The sequence below is a fragment of the Berghia stephanieae genome, chromosome 5 (genome assembly GCF_034508935.2).
Source record: "Berghia stephanieae isolate SIO BIC M18660-M18661 chromosome 5, UCSD_Bste_1.3, whole genome shotgun sequence".
NCBI lineage: Eukaryota > Metazoa > Mollusca > Gastropoda > Nudibranchia > Aeolidiidae > Berghia > Berghia stephanieae.
The window spans coordinates 52,694,830-52,711,982 of NC_088364.1; the positions used below are offsets into that span (position 1 = coordinate 52,694,830).

General features: G+C 38.0%; 1 protein-coding gene across 1 annotated transcript in view; it reads left to right on the forward strand.

The window, feature by feature from the left end:
- The first annotated feature begins 7,050 nt into the window (after positions 1–7,050).
- The window catches only part of LOC144973178 (sodium-coupled monocarboxylate transporter 1-like), an 80,671-nt gene continuing 70,568 nt past the window's right edge, over positions 7,051–17,153 (forward strand). The window contains exon 1 of the mRNA XM_078915306.1: positions 7,051–7,278. The gene's annotated coding sequence lies outside the window, so the exon portion shown is untranslated. The remainder of the gene's footprint in view (positions 7,279–17,153) is intronic.

Sequence of the window (17,153 nt, forward strand, 5' to 3'; positions counted from 1 at the left end):
CTTGGAGGTTATATTTCATGAGGGTATTTTAATAATAATAATAATAATAATAATCTTTATTGTCCAAATTAAAGGCAATTCATGTGAGGTAAACAATGCTCAGTTTGGTTCATGGTATGAACATCAACACATTTACAAATACAGACACAGCCATACACGAACATACACGCTTGCACATTGTTTCTACACGTGTATACAAAAGAAATGAGCGTACATACAAACACATATACATACATACATACATACATACATACATACATACATACATACATACATACATACATACATACATACATACATGCAGACATACATACAAACCAGCATATCATCGTATATGCATGCCTACATTCATACATACATACATACATACATACATACATACATACATACATACATACATACATACATACATATATACATACACACAGACACACACACAGACAGATAGAACGATACGATATATTTGCTGGGACAGCAGATAACCATATTATAAATATAATGTCGAATATTAAGAAGAAGATGACAATCATGGTGATGATGATGATGATGATGATGATGATGATGATGATGATGATGATGATGATGATGATGATGATGACTACGATAATGATGATGATGATGATGATGATGATGATGATGATGATGATGATGATGATGATGATAACGACGGCGGCAATGTCGATGATGAAGATTCACGACACTGCTTCTCGTTATTTTCATTGGTTGTCTCATTTTTCCACAGAAGATTTGTTAATTAATTTTATGGCGGTTGGAATGAAGGTTGTCTTATGTCGATTTGTCCGACATTTTGCTTCTAGATACCGTCTTCCGGAGCGCAGAAGTTGGAATTTTTCGTTCAGCGGATGCCTCTTTTCGTTGATAATGTTAAAAGATTTCTTCTCAACTGCATTAATATAAGTTGTGTCAAGGCTTCTAAGGTCTGTGTTAATTATTTTTGAAGCCTCTCTGAGGGTTCTATGTAGTTTGGATTTTTCTTTTGTTCCACAGCTTCCATACCACGTTGTGATGCCAAACGAAACGATACTCAATATTAATGACTTGTAGATTTGTATCATGGTCTTTCTGTTCACATTGAAAGACCTTAATTTTCTGAGTATATACAAGCGCTGGTTACATTTTTTGATGACATTGTTGGTGTGCGATTCAAATCTTAGACTGTTATCTATAATTACACCAAGGTATTTAAACGTTTCAACAGTTTCAACCGCCTGATTGTTAATTTTTGTTATTTGTCTTGCTCTTTTTCCTATTTTTCTGTGATCAAACAGTTGTTCCTTTGTTTTTGTTACATTGAGCTCTAGACAGTTATCGGCACACCATTTGCTGAATTTGCTAACTTGCTCAGTGTATTTAAATTCGGAGACGGAATCATTGAGCAGGCCGAGTATTGCGGTGTCATCAGCATACTTGATGAGTTGGCAGTTATCAAAGCTAGCCACACAATCGTTTGTATAGAGGATGTAAAGTAGAGGTGAGCTTACACACCCTTGTGGGCATCCGTTTGAAAGAGTTTTTACTGATGATATATTTGAGCCTACTCTGACATGTTGGGGGCGATCGATGAGAAAGTTGTTATACCAGTTGATGAGGTAATGGGGAAGGTTTAGAGCATGCAGTTTACTAATTAATATGTTGGTTTTCATGGCATTAAAGGCAGACGAAAAATCGACGTATAGGATTCGGCAGTAGTTGGCGGGTGAAACATCCAAGTGATTTGATATTGAATGCATCACTGTGAGGAGTGCGTCTTCCACACTAAGATTTTGTTGGTAGGCAAACTGATATGGATCAAGTATGTGTTGGTCATATATAAATTGCAACAGCTCTCTTTTCAGAATCTTTTCCAGACATTTCATAATAATTGATGTTAAAGCAACTGGTCTATAATCATTCAGCTGAGTATGATTTTGTATGATATATATATTTGCTGGTGTTGATCCAATAAAATCGACATCATCTGCATAGGCGATTTCTCTAGGGATTGCATTCTCAATATGAGTCGTTGGTTTTGGAATGACTTTTCGAACTTCTTTCAGAGCGTGTTCTAAGTATATTGTGAACAGAATCTGGCTCAGACTATCTCCTTGGGGGGTCCCGATGTTACTTTCGAATTGCGTCTGTTTTGTGGCCCCGTATATCCTTGGTTGTATCTTTGTGTTGCTGAGGAGAAATCGGATTATTCGGAGCTCGTCTTCGTCTACTATGTCTGTTAATATCTCCAAAAGTTTTCCTCTGTCGATCGTATCAAAGGCTGCGGACATATCGATTCCGGTTATTGTTATGGATATGTTTTCTTTGAGTGCCTTTGCTGCCAACCATTTATGTGTCCATACAACGTCCGATGTGCTTCGGTCTTGGCGAAACCCGCTTTGGCTATGTGATAGATATTTTTCTATTTTCGGTCTAATTCTGTTGAGGACAATAGTTGACAGTGTTTTTCTTATGGTATTCAGTAATGTTATTGGGCGCAGGTTGTTTATGGGTCCTTTCGTTTTTCCTGGTTTTTGTATTGTAATTAGGACACCGCTGTTTATGTCCCAGTCTTTGTGTGTTGAGAATGTTTTGTTCATTATGTTTGCAATGCTCAGATCCAGGGAGAGGGTACCGCATTTCAGCAATTCAGCGGGAATTTCATCTTCGCCTGGGGATCTGTTATTGTTTAGGCACTTTATGCTATTTCTAACTTCAGTTGTTGTGATGCGGTTGTTTAGGTCTCTAGGGTTTCCTGAGAAGGGCGATATTTGTGAGACTTGTTTGTGAAATTTCTGCTGGAAGTGGTCAGTTACAATATCAAGGATATCGTTGGGATTTGTTGTCTGTTTGCCAAATTTATTCTGTAGTTTTGGGTTCTCGAATGGTTTTCGGTTCAAACGCCGCACTCAGTAAACTCACCAATGTATGGATTAGAGGTGACAAAATAAAGAGAAAAACCAAACTGAAACTGTACCGTGCTCTTGTAAAACCGGTACTTCTGTATAACTGCGGCACTTGGGCGTTGACAAAATCCGAAGAAGAACATATGGATGCCTTCCATCGCACACAGCTAAGAAGGGTACTGGACATCAAATACCCAAAAAAGATCTCAAATGAATCACTCTATAAGATCACAAAAGAAAGACCAATCTCCCTTGACATTTTACAACAACGATGGCAACTTTTCGGTCACATACTACGCAGGGACAAAAACATACCAGCTAACCAAGCCATGTCGGGATACTTCCAAAAACACGGGAACCTTTTCAGAGGAAGACCGATCACAACACTCCCTGTGATCCTAAACAAAAACCTCACAACACTTGGACAAAGCATTAGTCTCATAACGGCAGGGGACCTTGAAAATCTGAGAACCCTAGCAGAGGACCGGCAATATTGGAGACACCTCACACAGGAAATACTGGAAACAGCCAAGGCGACCCGATCTTTCGGTCGAGACGCGAAAGGCATCTAAGTCAAGTAAGTCATACGCTTTTATGCTCGTTGGAGAAATATTTCATAAGGGCTTCCGCCATTATTCCGATAGTTTAGAGCCAGTTACTAAGTTACCATGCGTCATTACGAGGGAAGTGACGGTACGACTGTTGAAGCGTATTATAGAGTGCATTTCACGGAATAACCATGCTCGCTGCGGTTCACGATTGTCCCGTATCCCCACCTCAGCAGGACACATGGAACTACATTACCAATTCATACAGTATTAGTCGTCTGTTATGGCGTCCTTTAGGTGAATAAAGAACTTAACAAATGTGTATGAAAGGTGCCAGACAAAGCAAGAAAGAAAAATGCAAGGGAAAAAAAAACCCCATCCCAAAAAATCAATCGATTTCGACTGGGGATCGAACCTCAGACTTTCTGATTACCGGTCAGACGTGCTACCATTACACCGCAGAGTGAGGCTCCCGATAGTTGGGACAATTTTATTCCTATATTCGTCACTTTGATGGTTATTTTTGGGCTTTCTCGTTATTCACAAACAGGATGATCAATGAATTGGAACTAACAATTTTACATCATTGTTTCACCTGATCATGCATAATTTACATGTTGCCAACTATTTGTCGGAGAGGGGCAGAGTAACGGCTAGATCAAATAAAAACATACATACATCACTGTACTGCCGTAACTTTGAAAAAAAAAAAAAAAATGAAAAAATTATAGCCAGAAAACTCGACCTTCAGATATCGATCGATTACGCTTAAAATGATTCTTGTCTTGTCAAAAAACTCTCAAACCTGGGACTTAAAGCAATCTCAGGTTTGAGAGGGGTTTTTGTTTTGGACAAAATAAGGGTCATTTTGATCGATCGGTATTTGAAGGAGTTTTTTTCTGGTCAGGGTTTTAAGTTGTTTCTTTTTTCACCAGAAAACTGCAGTGTCCATGCAACAGCTATTTTTTGAAAACATCTTGAACTAGTTCAAATTGTTATCAGTGAAATGGTAATAAAACTAACCGGTTAAGTGCTGTACTCTGGAAAGAAAAAAAATAAAGCAAATTTTTAAAATTTGGTCAGAAAACGTGTCTTTCAATTATCGATCGATTGAATAGAATCTCATATTGGTAAAAACTCTCACACCCGGGACCTGACCTTTCTCTCAAACCTTTCCCAGGTTTGAAAGATTTTGGCCAGATGAGGCTCATTTAAATCGATCGATATTTGAAGGGCAATTTTTCTGGCTAATTTTTTTTTGATACGTGTCTTTCTAGAGTGCAGTAGTTAATTTGAGCTATGAGCTTTCATATAGCGTAAATTCCACTAAACGCGCTAAAAACGCTTTACAAGGGGTCCCTGACCAACAGCAACACATGACACGTAGAACGAGGCAAGGCGCCTGTTAGGCGATATTTCAATTTTTTTTTTCCGGCAGAGACAACGCTTTTAACTTCTAGGTACTCATTTTACATTTGAGTACGGTGAGATAATGTGAGTAAAGAGCCTTTTCCAAGGACTCAACTATGCGCCGAGCGAGGCTCGAACGAAGGACCCTCCGATCCGAAAGCGAGTGTCATACCACAAGCCGCACAAAATCCCTATGCTATAATTTGATTGGTTTCGCTGTTTGCCGTGTGCTGAAGGTATCGAGATATGATGTTAGCTGAGGTCAGTTCATTACTCCATTGCGGAGTTCTATAACTAAGTAGTTAACTGTGGAATGAGTTTGACTCTTTCACGAATAGACAGAGAGGAAATAAGTCACGTGTCTGTAGTTAATTTTTAAAGTGTAATGCGGCCATGGGAAAATCGTCACATTCGTTACGATACAACCAACATTTTTCTTATTCAAATTTTCTTTTCAACTTCACAAAATTTAAAGACAATGAACAGTGTGTTGTAGAGACGCTGAGTTTTTTGAGAAAATGGCATGTGTCGAAAATACCTATTGTGGAATAGAGAATAGACGCTGCTTGTAACGGATGCGTATTGGATTCTATTGAATAAATATAGTACATTTCTTAACCGATTCCTTGATTTGTGATTACGTCAATAATTATTATGTGAACCCATATTTACGATACTGTTCTCCCAGTGGTATTACACATTGCTTATTTTATGAGGTTTGTGATTTGTTTTTTGTTGTTGTTTTTTTTTTTTTTTTTGTTTACTCGTAGAAAGTTGTTTAAAGTTCTAAGACACAAGAAAGGTACGAGTGAATGGCGACCATATTACCCTAGTATTATTAATTCTATAAATATGATTTACCGTACGTATAGAAGGAACGAAGATGACGTCACTCAGCACCTTGATATTATCTTTAGACAGCTCGTTAGTGATTAGTTCTCACTAAATTAAATCAATCAGAGTTCACACGTTAAAGACTACACACAGTTTTGTGTGTTAGTATGACTAGTTTGGCTGTCGGATATTGTGAGTATTTTATGTTAATGCATAGCATCCATACTACATTTTCTCAAAATATCTGGGCTTCAACAGTCGTGACGTCACTTCCCTATAATGAAACATAGTAACTTAGTAACTGGTTCTAAACTATCGGAACAATGGCGGACGCCCTTATGAAATACTTCTCCGTCGAGCATAAAAATGTATCCAGAGGAGAAAAACATTATAAATTTGATCTTTTTTTTTTTACTTTTATACATTCTGATCACATGAAATGTGAAAAAATTCTAGCCAGCATGAAGAATAAAAAGTACCGATTTTCTTTGTTTAGAACCCAGCTGCTATTTAGAGATTGAGCTGTTCTTTGTTTCTGTTTATGTACAATCTCTACTCAGTTTGTGACTGTGCGCCGAAATAATCAAATCTTATTTTTGATTTTAATAGAACACAATTCAACCAGTTGTACGGTGTTGCAACTATGCGCCGAGCGAGGCTCGAACCAAGGACCTTCCGATCCGAAAGCGAGTGTCATACCACTAGCCGCACAAAATCCCAATGCTATAATTTGATTGGTTTTGCTGCTTGCCGTGTGCTGAAGGTAGATATGATGTCAGCTGAAGTCAGTCCATTAGTCCATTGCGGAGTTCTATAACTAAATATCGTGCAACTTTAAAAGATTATGCTGTTAGATTTATCGGGTACAATTGTTGATTTAAGGACCACTGGCCATTCATTCTTTCTGAAATACAACAACGAACAAAACAAATATCTATAGATAGAATGCGCTTGGCCAAGGAGTTCACAACATTGCCATCCGAAAGTATAACGGACCAACACACAAACTCTGTGTAACCATGAACTTTTATAGTCTTGTTAATACAGTTTAGTGAGAACAACTCACAACCGCGGATGGCAAAAACAATAACAAAGGCCTGAGTGACGTCATCTGCATCCTATCTATAGATGTCCCTGGCCTAAGTTCATTCAACGGTACTACTGTGAAAGTATACTAGATTTCATGTTGTCCATCTTCAATGTCACTGTGACTTAAACGCTAGTAATAACGAGTAACTTCTTATCTCACTTTGCATTATAAGTCGACAGCAGCAGCAGCAGCATGATTATGTTGGTTCGCCGATAAAAGGAGAAAAAACGGTGAAAAGTTGATAGATAAAAGGTGGTTTTGGTGTCTTCCCGTCTGACCCAGTGTACAGTCGGCAGCAACGGACGAATGGGCCCCGCTTGTAACTCAACTCATACATTATCTCTCCGTTAGCTATTGCTGTTAGTTGTGAGTGTGAAGTGTGTGCGTGTTTGTTGTGTGTATTAAGTATAAAAGCTTGCTTGACCTAAAAACGAACTCCGTTGTGTTTATTTTGCTTTTGTTGTTGGATGGAGAAAGCTGGAGTGAACTTCACTGTTTTGTAAGTTTTTGTTGTCATATGTTATAATTTATATATTGTTTTGTAATTTGTTAAAGCGCCTTGAAGCTTGTCGTTTTCTTGGGAGAGTTTTTCCACTGATTTATAAAATTAATCCTTAATTGCCAAATTGGTTTCCTGCACTGATAGGAAATAGAAAAAAAAAAAAAAAAAAAAAAAAACAAAACATTCACTTAAGATTTTTTAAAGTACATTATTACATGCAATTCCTGTCCTACTTGTTTTGATCATTTATTACTGCGATATGCAGTGCGTGTTTTAACATCATGACGTGACGCAACACGAAATGCGCGTTGAGCCGTGGCCTTCGTAAACTAAGCTGATATGGCCAAAATGTATATAAATGCCCTTTGGGCAAGAGTCACAACATTGCATCGGAGTATAGACCACACAAAACGTGTAACATGAATTTTATACTGGTTATCGTTGTGGACAACCCCAACGCGGATGAAAACAATAACAAAGCCGAGTGACGCTATGCATACTATTTATCACAAAGAGACGATGTCACAGCGAAGTAAAGTGGTATGTAGACGTGCTCAAGGAAACAAATTATTCCATTGGTTTAGCTTGTATTACAGTTCATATTAAATAATTTCCCGTGGTCTTCTTCTTTTATGACGATATTTTTGGTTAGTATCAGGTTTTAAACTAACACAGGCTACGATTGAACGACGTACACATGTCCATAAAACTTGACATGTGTACGTCGTTCAATCGTAGCCTGGGATGTAGAGAGCGTGGCTCAGCGGTACGGTCATAGCTTCGTACCTGAAAGGTACCAAGTTCGAATAACCGCTACGTTGTGTGGCCTTGACAAAGTCACCTCGTCTTAGCTCAGTTAGTGTAACCACGAACTTTTATAGTATGATTAATACAGTTTAGTGAGAATAACGCATAAACCTGGATGGAAAAAGAATTTAAAAAAAAACAATAACAAAGACCTGAGTGACGTCAACTTCGTTATCTCGATAGATAGTTCGAAATTGACATCAGTCACCTCATTGTGTTTGTTTTAGCCAGCCATTTTAATGAGCAGCTCTCACTAAATAGTATTAATCAGACTATAAACGTCGAATGTAACACCATAGATGGAACGAAGTTGACGTCAGTTGGGACTTTGTTATTGTTTTTGTTTTTTTTTTGCCATCCGCGTTTATAGATAGTTCGAAGATGACGTCACTCAGGCCTTTGTTATTGTTTTTGCCATCCGCGTTTGTGAGTTGTTCTCACTAAACTGTATTAACCAGACTATAAAAGTTCATGGTTACACAGAGTTTGTGTGTTGTCGTTATACTTCGGATGGCAATGTTGGAACTCCTTGCCAAGCGCATTCTATATAGATAGTATGCGCTTGGCTAAGAAGCTCATAACATTGCCATCCGGAAGTATAACGGACCATCACACAAAACTGTGTGTATCCATGAACGTTTATAGTCAGGTTAATACAGTTCAGTGATCATTACTCATAAACGCGGATGGCAAAAAACAATAACAAAGACCTGAGTGACGTCATCCTCGAACTATCTTTAAACGTTTTATGTTACACATAGATAGTATGCGCTTGGCTAAGAAGTTCACAGAATTGCCATCCGGAGTATAGATAATATGAAGTTGACGTCACTCAGGTCTTTGTTATTGCTTTTTGCCATCCGCATTCATGAGTAATTCTCACTAAACTGTATTAACTAGACTATAAACGTTTAAGGTTACACACAGATTTGTGTGTTGGTTCAGACTAAACTTCAGGATGGCAGCGGTGTAGCCAAGCGCAAACAATCTATAACGGACCAAGACACAGAACTATGTGTAACCATGAACGTTGATACTCTGTGGTAACCTTGACCGTTTATAGATAGTATGCAGATGACGTCACTCAGGCCTTTGTTATTGTTTTTGCCATCCGCGTTTGTGAGTTGTTCTCACTAAACTGTATTAACCAGACTATAAAAGTTCGTGGTTACACAGAGTTTGTGTGTTGGTCCGTTATACTTCCGGATGGCAATGTTGTGAACTTCTTGGCCAACCGCTTCTATCTATAGTCTGATTGAAATAATTTAGTAAGAACTACTCATAAAAATGGCTGGCTAAAAACAATAACAAAGAGCTGAACTGAATGACGTCAACTTCGTTCCTTCGATAGTTTTATCTGTTGGTTCTATTGATCAAGCGGTAGAACAGTGTGTATTTTACCTAGACACATACCATCGATAATAAAACTGAAGTTCGCTATGTTTATTTATTACTGACATTGTTTACATTATGACGACTGTCCGAGAGGCGTGGTTATGTTCCCTTCCACTCGGTGTCTGCTCTGTCGTTCTCTGAAATAAGACACATGGTCAGAAAAGTCGTTCTTCAAATTATATTATCGCAAAATAACATAAGTTGAAAAATTGTCAATTCGAAACTTAACACACAGATACACAGAGATACACATACACATACACTCGCCCACTCGTATTCAGTTGGTCAGGTAACTTAGAGAGTCCTTAGTTGTGTTTACACAATCAATAAAGATAGCTGGGTTCACTTTACTTATGAAATATGCCGTATTATAAGATATATTTAAAGCGTGCGGCTTTGTTGGTCTAGTGGTATGGTTTAGCCTTCGGATCGGAAGGTCCTGGGTTCGGGACCCGCTCTTGGCGGCGCATATTTGATACCTTGGAAAAGGCGCTCTACTCATGTTCTCTCACCGTACTCGGTTATAAAATGAGTACCTGGGCCATTAACACGGTTGTCTCTGAAAAAAGAATGTAATATCGCGTCATGTCTTTTCTTATACGTTAAGTGTTGCTGTTCGCTAGGACCCGTTGTAAAACGGTATGAGCACGTTTAGTGGATATTGCGCTATATAAATGCTCAAGCGAGGATAACTTGGTTGGAGGAAAAGCTAAATATCGAATAGAAATCGTTTCCATCGACAATATTAAATCGATTTTCGCTTTATCAAAACCAGACAGCGGGTCACACACTGTACTGTTAGATCTAAGGGACAACGAGTTCAAATTTTCTTTCTGTATTAAATGCTGTCTCATGTTGTAGTTGGGGTTAAAAGCATAACCTTTCAGTGATACGAAAGTGAGTTGTCAATAAAATACATTCTAATCATTGCATGAACAAAACAAAACAAACAAACAAACAAAAAAAAAAAAATTCCAAGAAACAAACAAAACATGGCAACATTCAAGTCTCAGAATGCTGTTAAAGGTACCAATACAATTACAATGATTCGTTACATCACAACAACAACAACAACAACAAAAAAAAACAAAAAAAAAAAAAAAACAAACTCAAACAATTCTTTGAATTGTCACCTCTTGACAAGTTCAGATTTTGTAAACAACATAAACGTTTTGAAGTGTCTTTCTGTTTCAAAGAGTTTTTTTTTCTTCTTTTTGATTGTGTGTGTGTGTGTGTGTGTGTGTGTGTGTGTGTGTGTGTTTTCTTTCGTTTTTTTGTTTGTTGTTGTTTGTTTTGTTTTGTTTTTAACATGTTATTTTGATATAAGAAACACCTTTCTAAATTGTCATAGGCATTTTCTAATTTGATTGACAGCAAACATTTGTGGAGTTAAACATTGTTAGCAACAAAATGTTAGTGAATATGTATTGGTGTGACCGTAATGTCGTACGTTGTCTGTATAACGTCTCGTGTTATAACATAGTCAATTGACAGTGAGTGTGGCCATGAACAGGCCACGTGACAATAATTAAAATGCTGTGTGTTCGACGGCAGCAGGGCTGAGAAATTTTTACTTTTGATTATGTAATAAAAATTAATTAATGACACCATAAGATATCGTCGCCTAGGCATTCCAGGAAGGAATATAGATAATCCATCAAACAAGATGTCTGATGTCAACTGGAATCACCCATGTTGTCCAAGGTGAGAAAAATGGGGGTTAATAATCTTGCCCAAGGAAAACAACGAAAGTGCCTGAAGCGGGGCTCGAACCCGGGGCCTTCCGGGTCACAGTGCAATGCCTAAACCACTTAGCCCCCCTTGTTATGTAATATTGACTGAAAACGTACAGTTTGCTCTTCCTATGAAAAGGTTAATAATATATTGCTTCCGGCTCTGTTTGGACAGTCTCAATCTAGCCGAGATTTGAGTAACCAATCTAAATAGACTCTCCTCTACGCGTTCTGTTGTTCTTCAAATTTTTGACGCAGCTTTTCAGAACGGTATTATGTTAGGATGAATCTGACCCTGAAAGAGAATGTATAATTAAATGTGTGCTAATTTGGATAAACCTTTCAGATGTCGCATGAGCTAGCTTTGAGATTCGAGTAAATAAAGTGACAAATCGTTGTCTGCATAAATTTCGTTTTTTTGTTGTTGTTTTTTTCACTTCATCATTTTTATTATCCATCCAACTATATTCTCTAGAAATTATTTTACAATTTGAAGCTTATAGATAGAATGAAGCTGGCGCCACTCGAGTCTTTGGGGTTTTTTGTTTTATTTTTTGGTTGTTTTTTTTTTTTTTGCCATCGGCGTTTAAGAGCAATTCTCACTAAACTGTATTAATCAGACTATAAGCGTTCATGGTTACTCATAGTTCTGTGTGTTGGTCCGTTAAACTTCCGGATGGCAATGTTGTGAGCTTCTTAGCCAAGCGCATACCATCTATAGATAATTTAATTTTAAAAAATAAATTTTCTGAGCCAACTTGTCTTTAAAAGTGATTTTTTCCGTTTCTTAATTTTTTGCCTTCAGATTTGTATAACGTCGGTTCTAATTCAAAAATAAAAAACTATGTAATAATATTTGATTCGATTTATTCCGACATCCGACGGGTTTTGCCGGATCGTCACACAAATGTATGAGAAATACAAACTACACGAGTCTTTTTGCACAGTAAGAATATTTATTTAACTCAATTATTATTATTTTTTTTTTATGGATTATAATTTAGCTTGAATTTCATTTTTGTGGCTAGCGGGTGGTTGGATGGGAGCATCACCCTTGAATCATATACCTATGATGTTTGCATGGGTGTACGATCCGATAGTGATGTCGTTTCTTCTTCTCTTTACTAGCCTATCCTGCTTCTTTGGTTTGTGATTGTATTTTTGACAGGGGATATTTTTTTCTCTGTAAATCTTCTGCCTGATTGTTCTTGGTTATTTATAATTTAGCTTATGATATCTTTAGGTTATGATTTTGATTTACATTTGTACTATTTTTGTTAAATTGCTTGTTTTTTTTGTTTCAGCGGTCTCTCATATAACCTCAATTGTGTTGGAAGAGACCTAAAGAACAAACAAAAAAAAAAAAATTTTTTTTGTGGCTATAGTTTCAAATTTTTTTCCACCTAGTTCACGCCGACATGATACCATTTTGAGATGGTGGGTCACAATTATTATAATACGCTTTGGGTGTTGATCCGTTATGCTTCCGGATGGCAAGGCTGTGAGCTTCTTAGCCAAGTGCATACTTTCTATAAGTTTACGAAGGCGACACGTGAAAGCCTTAAAAACAAAAACGATTCACCCTATCGATAGTATAGATAGTATGCGCTTGGCTAAGAAGCTCACAACATTGCCATCCCGAAGTATAACGGACCAACACACAAAAACTGTGTGTATCCATGAACGTTTATAGTCGGGTTAATACAGTTTAGTGAGAACAACTCACAAACGCGGATGGCAAAAACAATAACAAAGGCCTGAGTGACGTCATCTGCAAACTATCTATACACTTGGCTAAGAAACTCACAACATTGCCATCCTGAAGTACAGCGGACCAACACACAAAACTCTGTGTAACCAAGAACTTTTATTGATAGTATGAACTTGGCTAAGAAGCTCATAACATTGCCATCCGGAAGTATAACGGACCAATACACAAAACTGTATGTAACCATGAACTTTTATAGTCTGGTTGATACAGTTTAGTGAGAATTACTCATAAACGTGGATGGCAAAAAACAATAACAAAGACCCGAGTGATGTCAACGTCGAACTATCTATATAATAACTCGAGCAATATCCACTAAACGTGCTCAGAGCGCTTTACAAGGGGGCCACAGCCAACAGCAACACTTAACCGTAAGACGAGACGAGACAACCGTTATGTGATATTACATTTTTTCCCCAACAAAAATAACTGTTCACGGCCAGGCAGGTACTCATTTTACACCTGAGTAAGGTGAAAGAATGTAATTAAAGGGCTTTTTCAAAGGACTCAACTGTGCGCCGCTCAGAGAGGGATTCTAATCCCGCGTCCTCTGATCCGAAGGCGAGTGTCATACCACGAGACAACATAGCCGCATGTTATACCATACTGACATGACAGGTCACCTATTGATGATTTACGTTTCGCCATAAAACTCACAACATCCGCCAGCCAGATATAACGTACCAACACATACACAACTATGTGAAACCTTGAACGTTTGTTATTGATAGAATGTAGTTGACGTCACTGAGGTCATTGTTATTTGTTATCCGCGTTTATGAGTAATTCTCACTAAACTGTATTAACCAGACTATGAACGTTCAAGATTACACATAGTTTAGTGTGTTGGTCCGGTATAGATAGTATGCGCTTGGCTAAGAAGCTCATAACATTGCCATCCGGAAGTATAACGGACCAACACACAAAACTGTGTGTATCCATAAACGTTTATAGTCAGGTTAATACAGTTCAGTGAGCTAAACTCATAAAACGCGGATGGCAAAAAAACAATAACAAAGACCTGAGTGACGTCATCTTCGAACTATCTATACTTCCGGATAGCAATGTTGTGAGCTTCTTAGCCAAAGCATACTATCTATAGATAGAATGCGCTTGGCCAAGGAGTTCACAACATTGCCATCCGGAAGTATAACGGACCAACACACAAACTCTGTGTAACCATGAACTTTTATAGTCTGGTTAATACAGTTTAGTGAGAACAACTCACAAACGCGGATGGCAAAAACAATAACAAAGGCCTGAGTGACCTCATCTGCATACTATCTATAGTCTGATTGGTAAAATTCAACTTGAACTACTCATAAAAATGACTGGCTAAAAACAATGACAAAGAGCAGAATGACCTCAATTTCGTTCCTTCTATGGCTTGTAACAGATGATCGGATGACACGGATATAATCCAATACAACTTGATTTGTAAATCCCTATCGACTGGTTCAAAACGTGTGACACCGCAGCTTGTTCAATTCATCATTCTTTTCTAAATAGGATAAGCAAACAAAACGAACTGTGCGATTTATTATTTGTCTGTCGTAGAAAAAATGTAGAAACAGAATGTCGTGTGTAATTTACTTGATACATTAATACTCATAGTGCCTGGTTGTGGGCAATGCCTTATAGATAATATGCGCTTGGCTAAGAATCTCACAACATTGCCATCCGGAAGTATAAAAGACCATCACACAAAACTCTCGTGTAACCATAAACTTTTATAGTCTGGTGAAGACAGTTAAGTGAGAATTACTCATAAACGTGGATGGCAAAAAAAAAAAAAAAAAAAAAAACAATAACAAAGACCCGAGTGACGTCAACTTCATTCTATCTATATTATTGATGTGTAAAGTGGGCCGTGAAACAATCGTCACAAAAACACATGCACTTCTTTCACAACATTGCCATCCGGAAGTAGAACGGACCAACACACAAACTCTGTGTAACCATGAACTTTTATAGTCTGGTTAATACAGTTTAGTGAGAACAACTCACAAACGCGGATGGCAAAAACAATAACAAAGGCCTGAGTGACGTCATCTGCAAACTATCTATACACTTGGCTAAGAAACTCACAACATTGCCATCCTGAAGTACAACGGACCAACACACAAAACTCTCGTGTAACCATAAACTTTTATAGTCTGGAGAAGACAGTCAAGTGAGAATTGGATTCAGTAGTCTGATGTCACGCGCCCGGCAACGGCGGCCATCTTGGTTCTAAACAAAGAAAATCTTTACTTTTTATTCTTCATGCTGGCGAGAACTTTTCATTCCCTTTTCATATGCCTTGTGATCAGAATGTGTAAAAGTCAAAACATGATCAAATTGATGGGGGTTTTTTTTCCCTCTGGATACGCTTTTATGCTCGCCGGAGAAATATTTCATACGGCGTCCGCCATTGTTCCGATAGTTTAGAGCCAGTGTTACTAAGTTACCATACGTCATTAGGAAGGAAGTGACGGTACGACTATTGAATCCTATTACTCATAAACGTGGATGGAAAAAAAAAACAATAACAAAGACCCGAGTGACGTCAACTTCATTCCATCTATATTATTGATGTGTAAAGTGGGGCTGTGAAACAATCATCACAAAAACACTTCTACTTCTTTCCACCATTGATGTTTGGTTTGAGTCAATGAATAAAGAATATTTAATAACAAAATTATTTATTGGCATCTCGGATGCATCCGTGGTTCATTAATAAGTTATTTTCCTTTGTAACAAAGTCAAACGATGTAGAGCACAATCAATAACTGGATGGGTGACACTTGACTCGAGCCGCAAAGGGGTTCATATACGTCAACTTCACCTGAGCCGGGAACAGTGAGCGACACCAGTTGTAAGGGTGTCAGTAGATTATATAAAAAAAAAAACGTCTTACAGGCGACTTGTACCGATTGAAATGAATATTTTGTCACATATCCCTGGGCCCCCATAGACGTTGAGTTTTGTACGGTGATGCATGTCGTCTCGGTCGCTGTGACCCGATCCCTGCGTCAGTCGCAGATGATTTTTGTCCACACACGGTGAGGTATTACACACCGATCCCAGTTACTGTCTCTCTATTCTATTTTTCGTTTTGCGCACAATAGTTATTACTTCTCACTAAATTATATCAATCAGATTGTTGAAGGAACGAAATTGACGTCACTCAACTCTTTGTTATTGTATTAAAGCATCCATTTTGGTAATTAGATCTCACTAAATTATATGTCAATCAGACTTTTAACGTTCAAGGTTACTCGTAGTTTTGTGTGTCGGTACGTTATTTCCGGATGGCGGATGTTGTGAGCATTTACTTAAACTCGTAACATTAATAACCGTCCAAGGTTTTCGCATCATATGTAGTAATAGCTATAATAATGTAACATGTCGAGAGAGAGAGAGAGAGAGAGAGAGAGAGAGAGAGAGAGAGAGAATGAGAGAGAGAGAGATAGAAAGGGAGAGGGAGAGAGGGAGAGGGGGTGGGTGGGTGTTGTATACAAAAAACTACAACAAAAAAAAACCACAACAAAAAATTGCGCTATATATACCGCTATATTCATTAAAGGTGCTCAAATCACTTCATAAGGGCCCTTGGCCGACAGCAAAACATGTAAGACGAGACATGACCCTTGTTAGTCGATATTACAATTGTTTCCTGACAGAGACGACGCTGTAAACAGCGAGGTACTCATTTTACACATGAAAAAGGTGAGAGAATGCGAGTAATGAGCCTATTCCAAGGACTCAATTATGCGCCGCCAGAGCGGGACTCGAATCCAGTTTCTTCCAATCCGAAGGCGAGTGTCATATCATAAGACCACATGCATAGCGGCACAAGAAAGTGATGAGAAAGAATAGATACATATGTATGGAAGGAAGAGAGAGCGGATGGAGTGAGTAAAGTTCTTGGATATGTATAGAAGGAACCAAATTGACGTCACTCAACACGTTGTAATTGCTTTTAGACAGCCAATTTCATAATTAACTTATCACTAAGTTATATCAGACTATAAACGTTCAAGGTTACACAGTTTTGTTTGTTAGTATGTTATACCCCGATGGAGATGTCGTGAATATTTTTCCAATGCGCATAACATCAATACATTTGATCAGATTTAATTTTAAAACCAACGTAAACCACGGAAATTTTTCCATTTTGTCGACAT